The following is a 17,003-nucleotide window of genomic DNA, read 5'->3' as shown; positions in this document are numbered from 1 at the left end:
AGTGGGAGCGTTCTTTACCTTTTAATCACCGAGAGGATTCTGCCTGTGCAAGCAACAATTTGAATGGCGTTCGAGAACATCGAGTAGATTCAAAATATTGCCGTCGGGGGAGAGCTGGAAAGTATATACCATACACGACTTAACCGGTCACCCTGAAACAGAGAGAGGCCGCAAGAGATGTTTTCCTCTGATACCCGCTTGGGATTCCGTACTCCACAACAGCCATCCGTTAGCCGTTGGGATTACCTTGTTAAAGCCTCAGGGCCAGTTCCCATTCGTTGCGAATAACAACCTTGATTGCGGCTTCCTTCACGGGAGGCAGTTCGGCAGTATTTCATAAATTCTTGTCTGAAGGATTTGGACTTTTATCAAAAGATTGTGTGGTCTGCTGGCGCATTGCTCGAGAACGTTCCACCTGCTCTTAGCTGCTACCACTGGAGATTGTTGCATCCGTGATATTTCACTATATGAATATCATCGTTGATTTTAACGCGTTTACAATTTCCAGACTGCAATTCAATCATTCATAATTTTATTGCCCTCTTGACCAACTTACATATACCTCTCGCTTTTTCGGCTTTCCCGTATTTTTACTATTTTTCTAAAGGCTCGTTGACCCTCTATTGTCTAGCATTTTGATGGTCATATACTTAAATCCTTTTTGAAAAATATTGATTAAAACTAATGTCATAAGTTCATGCTCTTGTGATCTCCCATGCACCCCAAATTTAAGCATTGGCCCTTATTACACCCAAGCAGTGACACTGGTCATACCCGTTTCTCTTTCTGTCTGAAACTGGAATTACTTTAGATTCACCTCTGTAGAAGTCATTCTTCAACATGCATTCTTTTCCATCCATACGACAACAATTAAAAAAATTCTGTTTTTATATTCCAGAGAAGAGCCAAAAAAAAAAAAAAATCCCATATATTTGACATTTTCCGTTCGAGAAAGTTTTGTAATCTCTAGTTTTACTTGGAAACAAATATCCTACAACGTGGCACTTTCCGTTGCTCGTAAAATGACGAAAAAGCTAATTTTGGTTATTACTTTGGAATAAAAACTGTGACTGCTCATACAGTAGGGCAAGGTTATTGCGTCATTCTTTCATAAAGGTCACTTAAGAAGTCTCGTGACAGAGTTTCCAAGCAATTAATTTCAACAGCCTAAAGTTGACTTCCTTGCGTCTTGTTGACTATGCAGTTTTATTAACCCTGATAACAGATCCTAAAGAGCTGGTGCTATCTCATGTCATTATACAAAGCTTCGAGGAAGTTGACGAACGTCTTTTGAAGTATTCGGTGCCATTTATGGATAAACGAGTCGACATTAGTCTATCCACTGTCAGAAGTTCATACTAGCGAACTTTTATTTATAATTTGATTTGGAACGATGAGTCAGTAATCCCTTAGAATTGGAACACACGTCACCAACGACATAAGACTTTCTTCTTTCTCTCTCTCTCTCCTCTCTCTCTCTCTCTCTCTCTCTCTCTCTCTCTTAATATTCTTTCCTCCGTCGCTTTCCTGCACCCAAGAACATGCAATTCCTAACACTGCGAAGTATCGCGTATCCCTTCTGTGTAAAAACTCGTGATACATTTGTTGGAAGGTGGATACTCGTGCATCCCATATGAGCTTAATCCTTCATTCAACATTATTTAGTAAAACGTCATTGACCACGGCTATGATGAGGAGGGGGAAGGGGTGACAAGCTAAGGGATTTGAGAGGTTCTCTTAATTTACCGTGTGACCACCGAAAAGCATCGTAGACATCTTCAGCTTTGACAAAGGAGAACCTACGTATGTTTCTGAGGTTCTGGCTAAAAGGTTGGTGTCTTGTTGCAGTCCGTGATATTTCACTATAGATGTTATTTACAATTCTTTTGCGACTGACCCAAAGGAGAACGAAAAATATTTTAATAGAAGGCTAATAGGATGGGGCAACATAGTGCCCTTTCCTAGCCCAGCCCTAATAGAAACAAGAAGAGAATGCATCTCTAGAATCCAGCTCACAAGGAAACAGACTCATTTCGTTAAAAAAAAAAAAAAAAAAAAGGAATTCAATTGGAGGACCAAACGCTACAAAAACTTGATCGAAACTACAATTTGAATTTTTTTTTTTTAAGTCGTAGGAAGAAGACAGTTTCCTCATCATCATCATCAACGAACGATATTTCATTCCTTTATGCAAATCTCACTGTTAAGAACTTGCTCTTACTAAACAAGAAATTTCTCCTACACCATTTGCGTGGGCTTTCATATTCGATCGCGTTTTCTTATAATATCCATTATTATTATTATTATTATTATTATTATTATTATTATTATTATTATTATTATTATTATTATTATTATTATTATTATTATTATTCCACAGAATACGGTGCTCATTCACAAGAAGCAACAAAAGGTCATGGGAAATACAGAATGATGAGATCGGTTATTAAAAAAGACAGATAAATTAGCAAATTAATCAATACGTAAATAAAAATGCAAGCAAATTATTGAGATACGAGGAGAATTGTACTTGTTAGCATGAAGAAACTGTCATAGCCATCGGATGCAGATTTATAAATGATATCCAATGCATGGAATACGAATTCTTAGAATATATTTTAACAGATTGCTTACTGATTACCATAGCTCCATAACTGTAAATTTCCGTCATCTTATGAAGGACATTTTAAGGCTAATCGTAGCTCCAAAAATGCTTACGATTATCACGATGCTTATTCAAGTTGTTAGATTGTCATATATCCAGCTCTTTGAGGGCTTATAATTGGTGCACTTAGAACAGACTTAATCTTAGTTATATCCCAGGAAGGTAAAGATTCTTATTACTCTCCAATGTATGTATATGTGTGTGTGCGTGCTCTTTTATTTCCATATCCCGCAAGATATAAACCTTTATTTTCTTTAAAAAAAAAATGATACAACTGATTTTTTGGTAACTAAAAAAATACCTTTCTAGTTAGACGAAATAACACTGATATCATATATTGTGTATTAAACTAGTGAACAAAATTTTTTCATATACTTAATTCGAGTTTGCCGAACTTTATATATCTTATATATATATATATATATATATATATATATATATATATATATATATATATAATATATATATATATATATATATATATGAGGGTCTTATCACATCCCCTAATATATATATACGCATTAAGCTACAAATGTCCTTTAATATCTAATTGGCTGTATCTCGGAATTAATATATATATATATAAATGTGAACCGAAGGGGAATTTTTATAGTTGATAATCATTTCGTCAGCTCACGGGCGCGAAGCTAGGAACCAAGAAATCAGGACATAGGTACAGTGAAACGCTCTACCCACACAGCTGTGTGGTTCCTAGGTTCGCGCCCGTGAGCCGACGAAATTATTAACTAAAAAAATCCCCTTCGGTTACCTCATATGAAAATATACTAATTCCGAGGTAGAGCGATTTATATAATAAATGGACATTCGTAGTTTAATGCATATATATTTATATATGTATGTATGCGTATATGTGTATATATTTTTATGTTGGTATTTTATTTCTCCAGTGTTTTTGGATCGAAACATTGTAGCACAGAAAAACAGATGCAAGGAAAATCCTTGTCGGAAAAAGAAAGTGCTCGTCCACTACTTTGTTTTTCAGACCAACATGATGGAAATTTTTCTCATCTTCACGTCCCGAACGAGGAGGCAGAATGAGATTAACAGAATCCAAGGAGGATCACTAACTGAACTATCCTAGAAGCCTTTGTAACCTTCAAACAACGGGGCGGAGCTGAGGATGTGCAATGACTACTTCAAAAGTTCAAGCATTCTCCTTGTATTTTAATCTTTTACTCACATTTTTATCTATTTTTCATTAATTTGTCGATTAATTTTTTCTTGATAAACAAATAAAAAGATAAACGGACAGATAGATAGAGAAACAGGAAAATGGGCTGCATCGAGAATTCCGTGCCACAACAGGAAAAGATATTTATCTTGGTATTGGATGCTGCTGCTTTCAATCCTGGTGGGGGGGGGGGGGGGGGGGGGGGGGGGGGGGGGGGGGGGGGGGGGGGGGGGGGGGGGGGGGGGGGGGGGGGGGGGGGGGGGGGGGGGGGGGGGGGGGGGGGGGGGGGGGGGGGGGGAGGCCAGGGCATAGAACTGCTCAACAAATCAGCTGATAAGACTGTTCTTTCAAGGGGAAAATAATTGACTTTTTTTTTCACAAGAGATAAGATTTGGAAACTGTCGTGAAGATTATGCGATTTGAGGACTAGATTGTTTTGTTTGGTATTACACTGAAATGATTAACGATTAAAGCGATTGATGTATAAAATCTGTCAGACTACCTCTCTCTCTCTCTCTCTCTCTCTCTCTCTCTCTCTCTCTCTCTCTCTCTTGTACAAGCATTGGGAACCCCTTCAAATATTTATGCTAAATTAGTAAAAACAATCTCTCTCTCTCTCTCTCTCTCTCTCTCTCTCTCTCTCTCTCTCTCTCTCTCTCCAGAAGTCCAGCAAAATACAAGTAAGGACGCAAGAGTATTATGCTCAACATGTCTATCATGGATAGATGTTATTAAATCGAGACTTAATGTGCAAATACGGAAAAGAAGAAAATAAAACTGAAGTGATAGAAAAAAATAATAAAAACAAAAACAGGTCAAGATTATGGATGCAGAGATGCTCATAGATACCACATATGAGGCAATACAGCATGACAACGCAAAATAAAATCCCGAAGAGGCTTTACCCAGATCTTCATACCGATGGGAAAGAGCAAGAAAAAAAGAAAAGAAAGTCACAGTTTGCACCCTTTTGAAAGGAGTGAATTGCATTCAAAGGTATGTCATAATTATGAGATTCATGACAAATGTGCATACATAGACGGCTATGAGGATAAATGCAGCGATCTTGAAAGAAGGAAGAGGATGTATTTTCAACAAAAAAATGTAGATATATGCACCCTGTAGCCATGAATCAAAATCAAATAAATAATAAAAATAAAAATTAAGCAAATAAAGAAAGGAACAAAGAACACGAGGTGAAGGAAAAAAAACAAGCCATCACCGTGTTATGAAATGTCAGCATCGAGAATTCAAGCAACAACACCCAGATACACTGCAAGGAACAAGCACTGTATATACGATGCCAGGGGATGGTGCAAATATGGAGACAAGGGCAGATTCATACACAAAATAAATAAACATGAAGACGGAATATCAAATATATTGGAAAAGTTGGATTTTTTAATGTCACAATTTCTGGAAATGAAAAGATCAACAACTAGAATAGGAAAGAGACATGGGAAAATCCTTATTATTACACATATTAAATGATGGGATACAAGCAAACCATCATAGTGATGGATGCGCGGGATTTAGTTACGATTAACTAAAAAAAAAAAGTAGAGTTTCTGGATATAAGTGAAACGCGGTATTCCCAAGAAACTGGTTATGATGATCAGATAGAAAAAATAGGAATCAAGGGGGAGCAGCGATATATGGAAGAGACATAAATCAAGGAAAAATATATGAGAAATATAGTATCTCTTTATGTGAATTAAAAGTGGTAGAATTTGAATCTAAAAAATTAGTAAACATTGTAATATATAGACCCTCTAATACTAATGAGTTTGACACAGTAATAGAAAAATTGGATAATATGTATAGAAATCACAAGAACTGGAATATACTCCTATCTGAAGACTTTAACTTTCCTTTCGTAGATTGGAAAGAACGATTAGGAGATTGTGGTAGTATTTATACATATAAGAAAGAGAGTAATAGTAGTGCAGAAGGTAAGAGGTAATTCGAAAAGCTATTAGATATGCTACTAGAACACAACATTCAACAAATAAATCACCTACCAGCAAGAAAGGATAATACTTTAGACCTAGTATATGTGAATGAGGTGAATTATGTTGAAGAAATAATAGTGTACAATACGAGTATTTCAGACCATAATGTCATAGAATTAACAGTCTGTTCCAAAGCAAGTAAAAGCAGAGATAAACAAGAGATGAAAAAGTGGGAAGGATATGGAAAATACTATTTCTATAGTAAGAATATAAAATGGTCAGAAATAAATGAAGAATTAAACAAAGATTAGGAAAAACTATTCGTAACTGATGATAAATACAGGTCTGTTATATAAAATATTAGAGGAAATAGTGAATAAGTATATACCGAAGAAGAAAGTAAACATTAGTCATGCATACCAAGAAACAGAAGAATCTTGTTCCAGAAAATCAGAAAGTGGAAAAAAGGTCTTGCAAAAGAAAAGAATGTATGAAAAGTTATGGAACTAAACTGTAAGATAAAAAATGCAGAACAAAAGATTATACAATCAAAAGAAAATGAAAAATGGGACTTAGAAGAAAAGACCCTAGAAAATGTCAAGCAAAGCAACAAACTATTGTACTGATATACAAAAATGAATAAAAGAAGAGTAGAAATAGGCCCTTTAAGAGAATTTATCCATAGAATTGATAATGAAGATAATGATACAGAAATAAGAGATGAAAATAGTAAATATTTATCGGGCATATTTATTAATGAAGCTGATATTGTGCAGGCTATTAATAAAATTAAAAATGGATCAGCACCTGGACCAGATGGTGCCCCTGCCATTTTGTTACAGAAAGTAGTTCATTCTATTGCAAAGCTACTAACAACATTATTAAGGCAGAGTGTAGATACAAGCAAGATTTATGATGGACATAAATTAGCATGTATTACCCCTACTTTCAAAAGTGGATCAAGACTTAGAGGCAAGTAATTATAGGCCTGTGAGTCGTACATCACATATTATGAAAGTGTATGAAAGGGTAATTAAGAAAAATATTATGAAACATTTAATGAAAAATATTTTATTTGATATAGGACAATATGGTTTTGTACCCGGAAAAAGTACACAAACCCAACTGTTAGTCCATCGTAAGAACAAATATAAAAATATGATAAACGGAAAAGAAACAGATGTGGTTTACCTAGACTTTGCAAAAGCTTTTGATAATGTAGACCAAATATATCAGCGAAGAAATTTAGAAAATATAATATAGTGGACAAAGTAGGAAGATGGATAAAAGAATTTTCACAAAACAGAAAACAAATAGTAATTGCAAAACGATGAGAAATCGGATGAAGCTAAGGCAATATCTGGTGTGCCACAAGGTATGGTGTTAGCTGCATTGCTATTTGATATTATGATTGCAGACAGAAACAGTAATGTTAAGGACTCGGTAGTGAGTAGTTTCGCCGATGACATAAGAATAAGTAGAGAAATTACTTGTGATGAAGACAGGAACTTGCCACAAAGAGACCTAAACAAAATATATGAATAGGCAGAGGTAAATAGGATGGTATTTAACTCTTATAAATTTGAATCAATAAATTAATGAGATAAAGAAGGAATGCTGTATGCATATAGGGAACCTAATAACGAAACAATCTCAAATAAGGAAGCAGTTAAAGACCTTGGCATGATGTTCAATAGGAAAGTGTAATGCAATGATCAAATAGCAATACTATTGGCAAAATGCAAAGCAAAACAAGAAAAGCCGAACACATGATTATGCTTTATAAAACGTATGTACGTAGTCTTCTTGAATATTGCTATATGATATGGGACCCTCACTTCCAAGAGGATATTGCACAAATAGAGTGTGTACAAAGGTCCTTTACAGCTAGAATAGAAGTTAAAAATATCAGGAGCTAAAAATATCAGGAAGAGCAAGCAGAGGTAGATTAATAGTGCCCAAAACTATACAAGGAAAACTAAGGAAAGCACACAGGACACTAATCCACCACGCACCAGCATCGACAATGCAGCGTCTATTCAGTGCTTTGCCAGCTCATCTGAGGAACATATCAGGAGTTAGCGTAGATGGGTTTAAGAATAAACTCGACAAATATTCAAGCTGCATCCCAGACCATCCAAGATTGGAAGATGCAAAATATACCAGAAGATGCATTAGCAATTCTCTGGTAGACTTAGAGGTGCCTAACACTAAGGGACCTGGGGAAACCTGAACAAACTGTAGGGTCTGTAAGGTCTGTAAGGTCTCTCTCAGGAAAGCTAGACAAAATCATTAGGACACTGAGAATGAACATTAAAACCTGCTCCTATAGAGCACACGATGTCTCCTCGGATGGACTAAAAAGTCTTTTGAGTCATCCTAATCCTTGTAACTCTCTCTCTCTCTCTCTCTCTCTCTCTCTCTCTCTCTCTCTCTCTCTCTCTCTTTTGTACAACTAGTGGCAAACCCATTCCACATCTATCTGCATGATTTATAAAACCTGTCACAGCTTTCTCTCTCTCTCTCCTCTCTTCTCTCTCTCTCTCTCTCTCTCTCTCTCTCGTATTGCATATATTTACCCTGTGTCCTCCTCCAAGGCGTCGTTCTATCGGCCTCCCGGTACAGAGGATTTGAATAAATTATGCTTTCTTGTGGCATGAAGTAGATTTACCCGAAGCGACCCTGGACATAAGAAGAGCTTTCTGACATTTCCGGTGTAACCTTCAGGGCGGAATCCCTCTTTGCGTGCTCGGTGCCCTAACTTAGTTCTTCAGGGGCGTTGGCTTCTTGTCTTCATTTTTTATAGGTAGGATGTCACGTTAGTGTTTTTTTTTTTCTTCTTTTCTTTTTAAGTTCCAGTCATGTTACTTTGATAAAATGCCTCATTACATAATATGACTAGCTATATTATTGAAACGAAATGTTTGTGCGAATTATTACTGAATCAATGTGAGGCTCGATTCCGTGGGATTAACTCTGGGTTCCAGCGTTCATTTATACAATTACACACATGTTGCAAACATTCTTACTCAGAGAAATAAACGAGGAAACATTTAAACAAGTGTTTACGCATGCTTGTGTTAAGGATAAATATTGTGGTATCTGTAGAATTGTTTTTGTTCTTCGAATTTCCTAAGTATAAGTCCGAAAATGAACTATGGATAGAATATTATGAGCTGTGGATCGTAAAGCATATTTCCTAACGTGATATGGCATCTCCTCGTTACCTTAGACCCAATACTAATAATAATAGTGCCAACATTGGAGGAGGATTTCTATATACCTGTGTCATTAAAGATAACGACTACATAAACGCAATTCAAAATTATATTAGTGCTTCGAGTTCCTCTAATGAATCCCCTTTTTATGTGGGTCATGTTCTTAACCCTCACAGGGGATTTTCATTTTACATGTAAGAGAATTATAGCAAATTATATATATATATATTTTTATATACGTAATAAATTGTTAACATTTCGCCCAACTTTGTTATTGCATGTTCACAGTGGTTGTTGCTGCTGAACTGGAATTATTTCAAAGTCAGTTGTGCAAAGGATGAATATTTTCAAGTGCAGTGAAGAACACATCATGTTGACGGACAAAACTGTGTTAAATTTTAAGCTAACAGGGAGAGAGAGAGGGTTGGTTGTTGGCATCAGTTTCTGCCATTTATTGGTGACAACTTCTTGCATTTATGCTTGAGATCTATATCCCTGGGTATGTCGGTTTTGTGATTTTTCCTTCTTACTTCCGAAATCCCTTCCCTGGCCTTGTTTAACTTGTCTTCATATTTCTATTTCCTGTCATTTAGTTTTCTCCTTTCGGGCTTATAATGTTAAAGTAGAAGCCGGGAGATATATTTGTAAGTGTTTACATAATAAAAATATGGAATGTTAGTCCATATTAATAAAAGACTAAAACTAAAGAGGTCAACCAGATGTATTTTTATACTTCGTGTTTTCTACAAGAACCTCACATCATTGCCGAATCATGAGTTTAACACATCGTCGTCATAACCAAAGAAGATAATACCGACTTCGTAAGTGATCTACAAACCCCAAGACACTCCAATGAATATAAAAATGCAATACCAACCAACTTAGCGTAAGATTATCGCAAGTCTAACATAACCAACCGACTTAGCGTAAGATTATCGCAAGTCTAACATTACCTCATAGGGCGCCTTATTATACAAGGCAACAGCCCTAAAAGTGGTGGCAGCGTACCAGAAGAACTCTACAAAGTCTTCCGAAGAAAAACCAGAATAATAAATCATGTATCATCAGAAGTCAACGAAGACGAAAGCAGCAGATTCTTCAAGCAACCTAGTACCATCGTTTAGTGAGCGACTTCAGAAAAAAACAAGAACTCTTCAACGACGACGAAAGCAAGAAATTCTTCAAGAAACTTAGTATCATCGTTTAGTGAGCGTTTTCAATAGTGAATAACTTCAAGAAACAAACCCGACGTATCCTTTTCCTACGGCAACGCAAGCTTCGTCTCTCATTAGAATCATTCAAGAAAACATCGTTATTGAGCGTTTCCGGCACTTCAAGAAACAAACCGAACACGTCTGCAGCATCGGATCTTCAAGGACTCGAATCATCCAAACAACGCGCACGGGGAAAACTGAAGCCAAACCAGGCCATCCGCTAAAAACAGAAGGAGGACCAAGGCCGTGTGTCGTTATCGGAACACCGTGACTTCCCACAAAAGCAAGCTAAGTACAATTTTTTATTCATTTGGAGTAACTTTGAGTGTTTCCTTTACAGGTCGAATTTCGTTATTCCTGTGGCTGAAGTTACGAGGCATTCTTAATCTTACTTTTTTTACAGAAATTATCTACATCATTGAGATTTCGCTACTGCGAGTTTTTATCTTTGAGTGTTTGTTTCCAGAAGTTCTACTGAAATATCATAATCATATACTATGTTAATTTTATCATTTTGGGTGATTATTAATCCCTTACGTAACAAATCATATTAAACAGTGAATATGCGTTTACGCAGTGGACGTCTGTATTTATACAGATGCATGGATAGGGTCGTTAGGCACCGTAGTGATTAGAAAACACACAAAAACAAGTGGAACACCCGTACAAATCTAGATAAATTAGAAACACTATTTCGGGTCATGACAATAAATGCTCCTTTGCAAGTCCTGATCGCAGTTTTAGCCTTGAGTTTTTTGAGTTATATAAAATATCGAATCTCAATGACTCAACTTAACTTTAAAAATAAGGCTGGATTGCAAGGAATAACATGTCTGTAAAAAACTTTTATTAGGCTAAATGCGCTGACCAGGATCCCTCACTATTTCAAATTTTAGCAAAGAATGAAGTCAACAACAGTTAATATTGAATGCAGTAGAGAAAACTTGTCTTAATAGTAATTGCTCAATTCATAATAGTTCGTCATTCATACGTTCGTTGCTTTATACGTAAACAACAACAGAATGCTAAAAACATACAATACGTTGCCGATGGTAATAAATAGAAGGATCCTAATTATTACAAAAAGAAATAGGTAAACAGTAGCCCTTTCAGAAACAAACAAATCGTGCTTAAGCACTTGGGTACCATGTCATCCAGTCAAGCGGTCAGGGTCAGTCAAAGCTGCCGAAGTGTTCAAAACATAGCAAATTCCACACAATAAGCGACTCTAGCAGAGTGGGGAAAAGCGATGTTGGATCATACATGCCAATACCTTTTTGAATTAAAAAGGAATTTTCCTATGAATATCATGACCGTATCAAGTAATCAGAGCAGGTTCTAGTAATTTTAATACAATAAGTTATTATAAGTAGTGGTGGATTAAGCCGGACTGTACACGCCGTAAAAATTAGAATATCTTGTTTTATTCCTTTAGTACACGTAATATCCTGTATTTACGGACTCACCGTCTCTTGTTCGAACTTCCCTAATGAGAAGTCCGGATAAGCGAGTGCTTACAGATACCTCTATAATTATAAAAAACATTGATCTGTATCTAGAGTAATTGTAAGATATCCATCTAGGGGTATACAAAATATTATATTACCTCCTGCAAAATAAGGCGTGTTTATCAAAGGAAAATTCTATAAACCTTCAAACATATTAAAATCCGTTTTGAACAAAAAGAGACAGTTAAGCAAATAATAACTTATATAGAGGAACAAATCATTGTCTCATAAATCGTGATATTGTTCAATGACCCAACAGAATTCTCCCACAACCGCAGTCGCAGTTTGCACGCAAAATCTCGAGACGCATGCACCCTCAAATGTCTTAGTGCGTGTAAAAAGACTTTGCTGGGATCTGAAATTATAATCCTTCCCAACACTCTGAAATATAACGATTTTCGCGAACAAAGCCCTAGACACGGTTGACTCACAGCAACAAGTTAATCTAGTAATCCACAAAACCTATACGTATAAATATCGCATTTCTTTTATTGTTGCTAATTTTAAATCACGCCCAATCAGTCGTAGATGAATCTCTCTTATACTCTATCTAAAGTAATATCCGTAAAGTCATTCAAGCAGAGGTGATTCAGCAGAAATTTCCTTTATCTTATATCTGAATACCAGGAAGTTTCTCCACTAGCGAGTGATCTCTGGGAAAAAAAACGGATGTCATTGAAAACAAAATACGGTCTAAGGACAAACATAAAGCTATATACGTACCTTCGTATAGACTCTCAATGAAATTTCAAAATAGAGATAAATGACGAAGTTGAAAAATGTTAGTAATAGGAGTCATTAGGAAATCAAATAAGCCCATATAATTTTTCCCTCAAACGTCATGCCATAAAAGATCGGACTTGGCGTATCTGCGTAGATTTCTGTCGCTTAAACAAGGAAACTACTCCCGATAGTTTCCAGTGCCATGTACCGACGACATCTTATCTCTGTTAGGTTAAAATAAATTTTTCACCTGCTTGGACTTACTTAAAAGCTTTTACCAGATACCATTACCTAAGTGATTGTACCTCATACACCGTTTTCAGCACACTCAGGGGACATTATCAATTTTTACGTATGCCTCCGGCTTACGTTGCTGCCCCCCAATTACAAAATATAGTGTTTGGAGACTTTTAGGGGATAACCTACATGCCTATATGGATGATCTTGTAATCTTTTCTAATACCTTAGAAATACATTCACATAAACTAGAGCTAGTGCTACAGAGACAAAGACAAATAATCTCAGAGTAAAATATCTAAATGTGAGTTTTTTTTTTTTTTAAAAACCGAACATGTTTATCTAGGTTTTATGTGTCTGGTCAAGGTCTTAAAGTAGTCCATGGTAAGGTGTCGGCTATTCATAACTTCCGGCGCCTATTAACGTAAAAAGAGGATACAGCGCTTTTGCGCTGTAGTGGGTATTACAATCGTATGTAAATTTGTAACTCTTCAATAATGACAGCTGCTTTAACAGATCTTACGAAGAAGAGCGTAGATTTATTATGGTCTAAAAAGCATCAACAGGCGTTCGATATCTTAAAAGCGGAATAATGCAGCTCACCTAACTTAAAAATCCCTGATTTAAATAAGGATTTTTTTTTATTGCAACAGACGCCTCAGACCAAGGGGTAAGAGGGGTACTACTTCAGTAATATGATAAACAGTTCTTTCCTATAGCTTTTTATTCATGTAAACTAAAGCCCTCTGAAAGTAAATATGCAGTAATAGGCAAGGAAGGGCTAAGTATCGTTAACTCACTAGTACATTTTAAGTTCATAATCTATGGCTATCCTGATAAAGTCCTTACTGAACATGAGTCCTTTACCGAGTTTTTCAAAGGCTTTAATCACAGTCCAAAAGGAACTCGGTGACAAATGATCATTCATGTCTTTGGAGCCAAGATAAGATATCTACCTGGGAAAGCAATTATCATAGCTGACGCATTATCCCGCAATCCCGCACATACTGCAAGGAACCATTAATTGAACTAAAAAAAAAAATATATATATATATATATAGAAACATCCGTCCCTATTGCTAAAACCGTATCTAAACAAGAATATTCCTTAACCCAAGAGATCGCGAGCATTGAATATCTGGGTTGGAGCGCAGAACTGTTACAAACTGAACAAAGCAAGTGTCAACAGCGATAAGCAAACATAAACTTCGAGGAAACAGGGTCAGCAGCTAAGCAAAAACAATAAACACTTCGAACGGAAACAGGGTCATCGGCTAAGCAAACCAATAAAAACTTCGAGCAGAAACCCTAAAGCAAAAGTATATTTAAAGTATGTGTATCAGAATTATGTAATCAAATGTAATATTATATGTAGGTCCGTGATGAGGAAAACCCGAAGAACACAGCAGATGACTAACGACCAGGTATTAGTAATAATCTCTTTCATACCAATCGTCCTAAACTGGTTGTATTCCGTCATCCAGGGTTCCCTATTATGTCACAGAAAGCCAAATCACTGTTTTACTTGCCTACAATGCCTACAGATATAAAAAGCACATAACTAATTGTAACACGTGTCATGAAAACAAGGGATACACTAAGACACCTGTCAGTTTAAGGGCCTATCCCGTGCCAAATCAATCCTTGAAAGAATACACGTAGAATTATTAACAAAGTTACGAGTCTGACAGAGCAAATAAACACTTTTTAGTGTTAATAGTTCCCCTTGACACGTTATATATAATTAATAGCACTAAAAACAAACACCACAATTGAGTGTGCTAGGAATATTTATGAGTGCTAAATCAGTAAGCATGGAATTCAACACATGATAATCTGACTCGGGTGGTGTAAATCAATAATAATCTCCTTAACACGTGTGAATTCCTATCCATTAAGAAAACCAATAATTATTTTATCGCCCAGAGTCAATCGGTTTGGTAGAATAAGAGATAAATAAGAAAGTGTCAATGTCTTACGAGTTACAACTCGTGATGTTGGATCCGAACTGGATTATAGCGGTTCTCGCGGTTTTAAATACCTTTATCATTCATATCTTGTATCTGTAGAAATGATACCGCAAGTAGCCTTATACGGTATGCCGCTAGAACACTCTTCCACATATTCAAGCCAACCATTAATTTATCAAATATATATAAAAAAATATATAAATAAATAAATATAAAAAAATAAAATAAATATGGATACAAGTGGAGTCAATATAATACACTCTGTAAGAAGTCGGAAGGGTTACAAATTATAACAAAAAAGGAATCACGATAAAATCAATAAGCAAAACGTAACCATAGGTTAATTAAATATCCAAACATATATGCGTAAAGATTTGAACTCTAACTTAACGCTTTAGTAATGACAAATAAGCTAAAAGTTCAAACACATATCAAAACCTACTGACATATTGTCTGTCCCGGTGATTTATATTCGTAGTCAAAAGATAAATAAGCAAATAAATAAATAAATAAATAAATAAATAAAATAAAATAAAATAAAAGAGATTTTAAAGTCAGGAAGTCTAGAAGTGAAAATGTATATCTATGCAAATAATCTTATACAGGGAAAATAGTATATATAAAATTTGTATGGAAACCCTTTTTTCATTAGTTTGAATAAGGAATGTCTAATTTAACATAATTACATTTATTTACAATCATGCAAATTTCCAACATGAAACTAATATATAGTTCAATTTTGGTACTGTTTTTTTTTTTTTCGGACATTCTTCTCGTGTGGGTCGAGTATTAAAAAAAAAAAAATTAATTAATACTAAAGTCGTATTTATTACAGCAAGTAACGTAACCCTTAAGCTGGTGACGACGTCATCAGTCTAGAAGATGCCTGTCGCGTTTGCCAACTCATCATTGTTCTGTTTAACCTCAATAATCTGCTTGCATAAGCTTCATCTGTGTGTGTCGTCTCGTGCTGGCAAAGCAGGTTGCTGGAGAGAGGAATGCTTAGCCCGAACTTCTCATGGGCAAGGCAGACGTTAGGTACAAGTGTCTATCCGTATGCGCAATGCAATTTTAGTTAAGGACTTGCAATCATTTTAAAATTAAGGAACAAAATAAGCAAATAGAATTTCTATAACATCAAAATGGATTAATTTTTTCTGAACCTCATAGACAATTAGAGTCAATAATTTAGCTTATGACATTGGTAAACGGACATTTAGAAGTATCAAGACATGTATATGAAAAATTTACTTGCAACATTAGCCTATGACAATTCAAGTAAATCACATTCATGGGAAAATGTTACATTTTCTTGAAAAAAACCCAAAGTTTATATAGAAATTAGTTACATAGTGGGTTCTTTCGTTGCATCTCTAGCCTATTAATAAAGTTTTTAAAATTAACCTCAGAGGATGCGCGGGAGAAAATTGAATATGAAACTTCTGTTAGGGGCACATAGGATCAGATTTTATCACAACTTAATTTCAGTTAGCATAGAGAAATACAGAATCATGATTAATATTCTCTTTGACTCTTATGTTGCCTGGCAATCTTACAAATAGCTCCGTTTTCCACTTCTTTGTCTAGTAACTTACTACCAGTAATATCGAATTTTCTTTGGGATTCGTATTGATATCTGTTTATTTTTTTTAATTATGGATATTTTTACAAGTCATCATAGACCTGGATAGGTTCACTCATTGTTAATGCCATGGATAAAAAAGTTTGTACAGCTGACTCTTTTGAATTCCACAAATATCAGCGAATTCATGTGGGTTAAGTCTGGTTCTAAATGGCTTTCTCCCCCCCTGTATTTGGATGTCGTCTGAATTTACTTTGCCCTTGTGACAAGTATAATTTCACTTGCAGGCTGATTAATGGAACCTGGTTACAGTATCCTGCAGTACGAGAGTTTCACATCGCAACTTCAAAAAAATCGTTCGTTGCTGCGGACGACGGCAGTCGAGTAACAACCGCCTACAATGTGAAAGGAATAAGCACCATCATGGACTTCTTCGACCGACACCGTATCCCGTCGTTAATCTTGTTTTAATGCGGAATGCTCAGGCGGCTGTCGGAAATCGACTACAAAAGGGACATACTTCCGACACTTATGACCAGAAGGATATTCAACTCTACTTTGCTGGCGAAGGACTCATGCTGGGGGTGGTTTTATTAATCGCGAACGTATTCGTGTGGCTTAGGATATAGAGAACAAGTATGAGCGCAAAATAGAACGTTGGACCCCGCTCAGGCAAATTTTCCCCTTGTTTTAACCATTTGGAATTGGCCCTTTCATTTGGCTATAGGTGGTTGTCGGGAAT

Source organism: Macrobrachium nipponense, chromosome 1, assembly GCF_015104395.2.
Source record: "Macrobrachium nipponense isolate FS-2020 chromosome 1, ASM1510439v2, whole genome shotgun sequence".
Classification (NCBI taxonomy): Eukaryota; Metazoa; Arthropoda; class Malacostraca; order Decapoda; family Palaemonidae; genus Macrobrachium; species Macrobrachium nipponense.
This window is presented reverse-complemented; position numbering follows the sequence as displayed.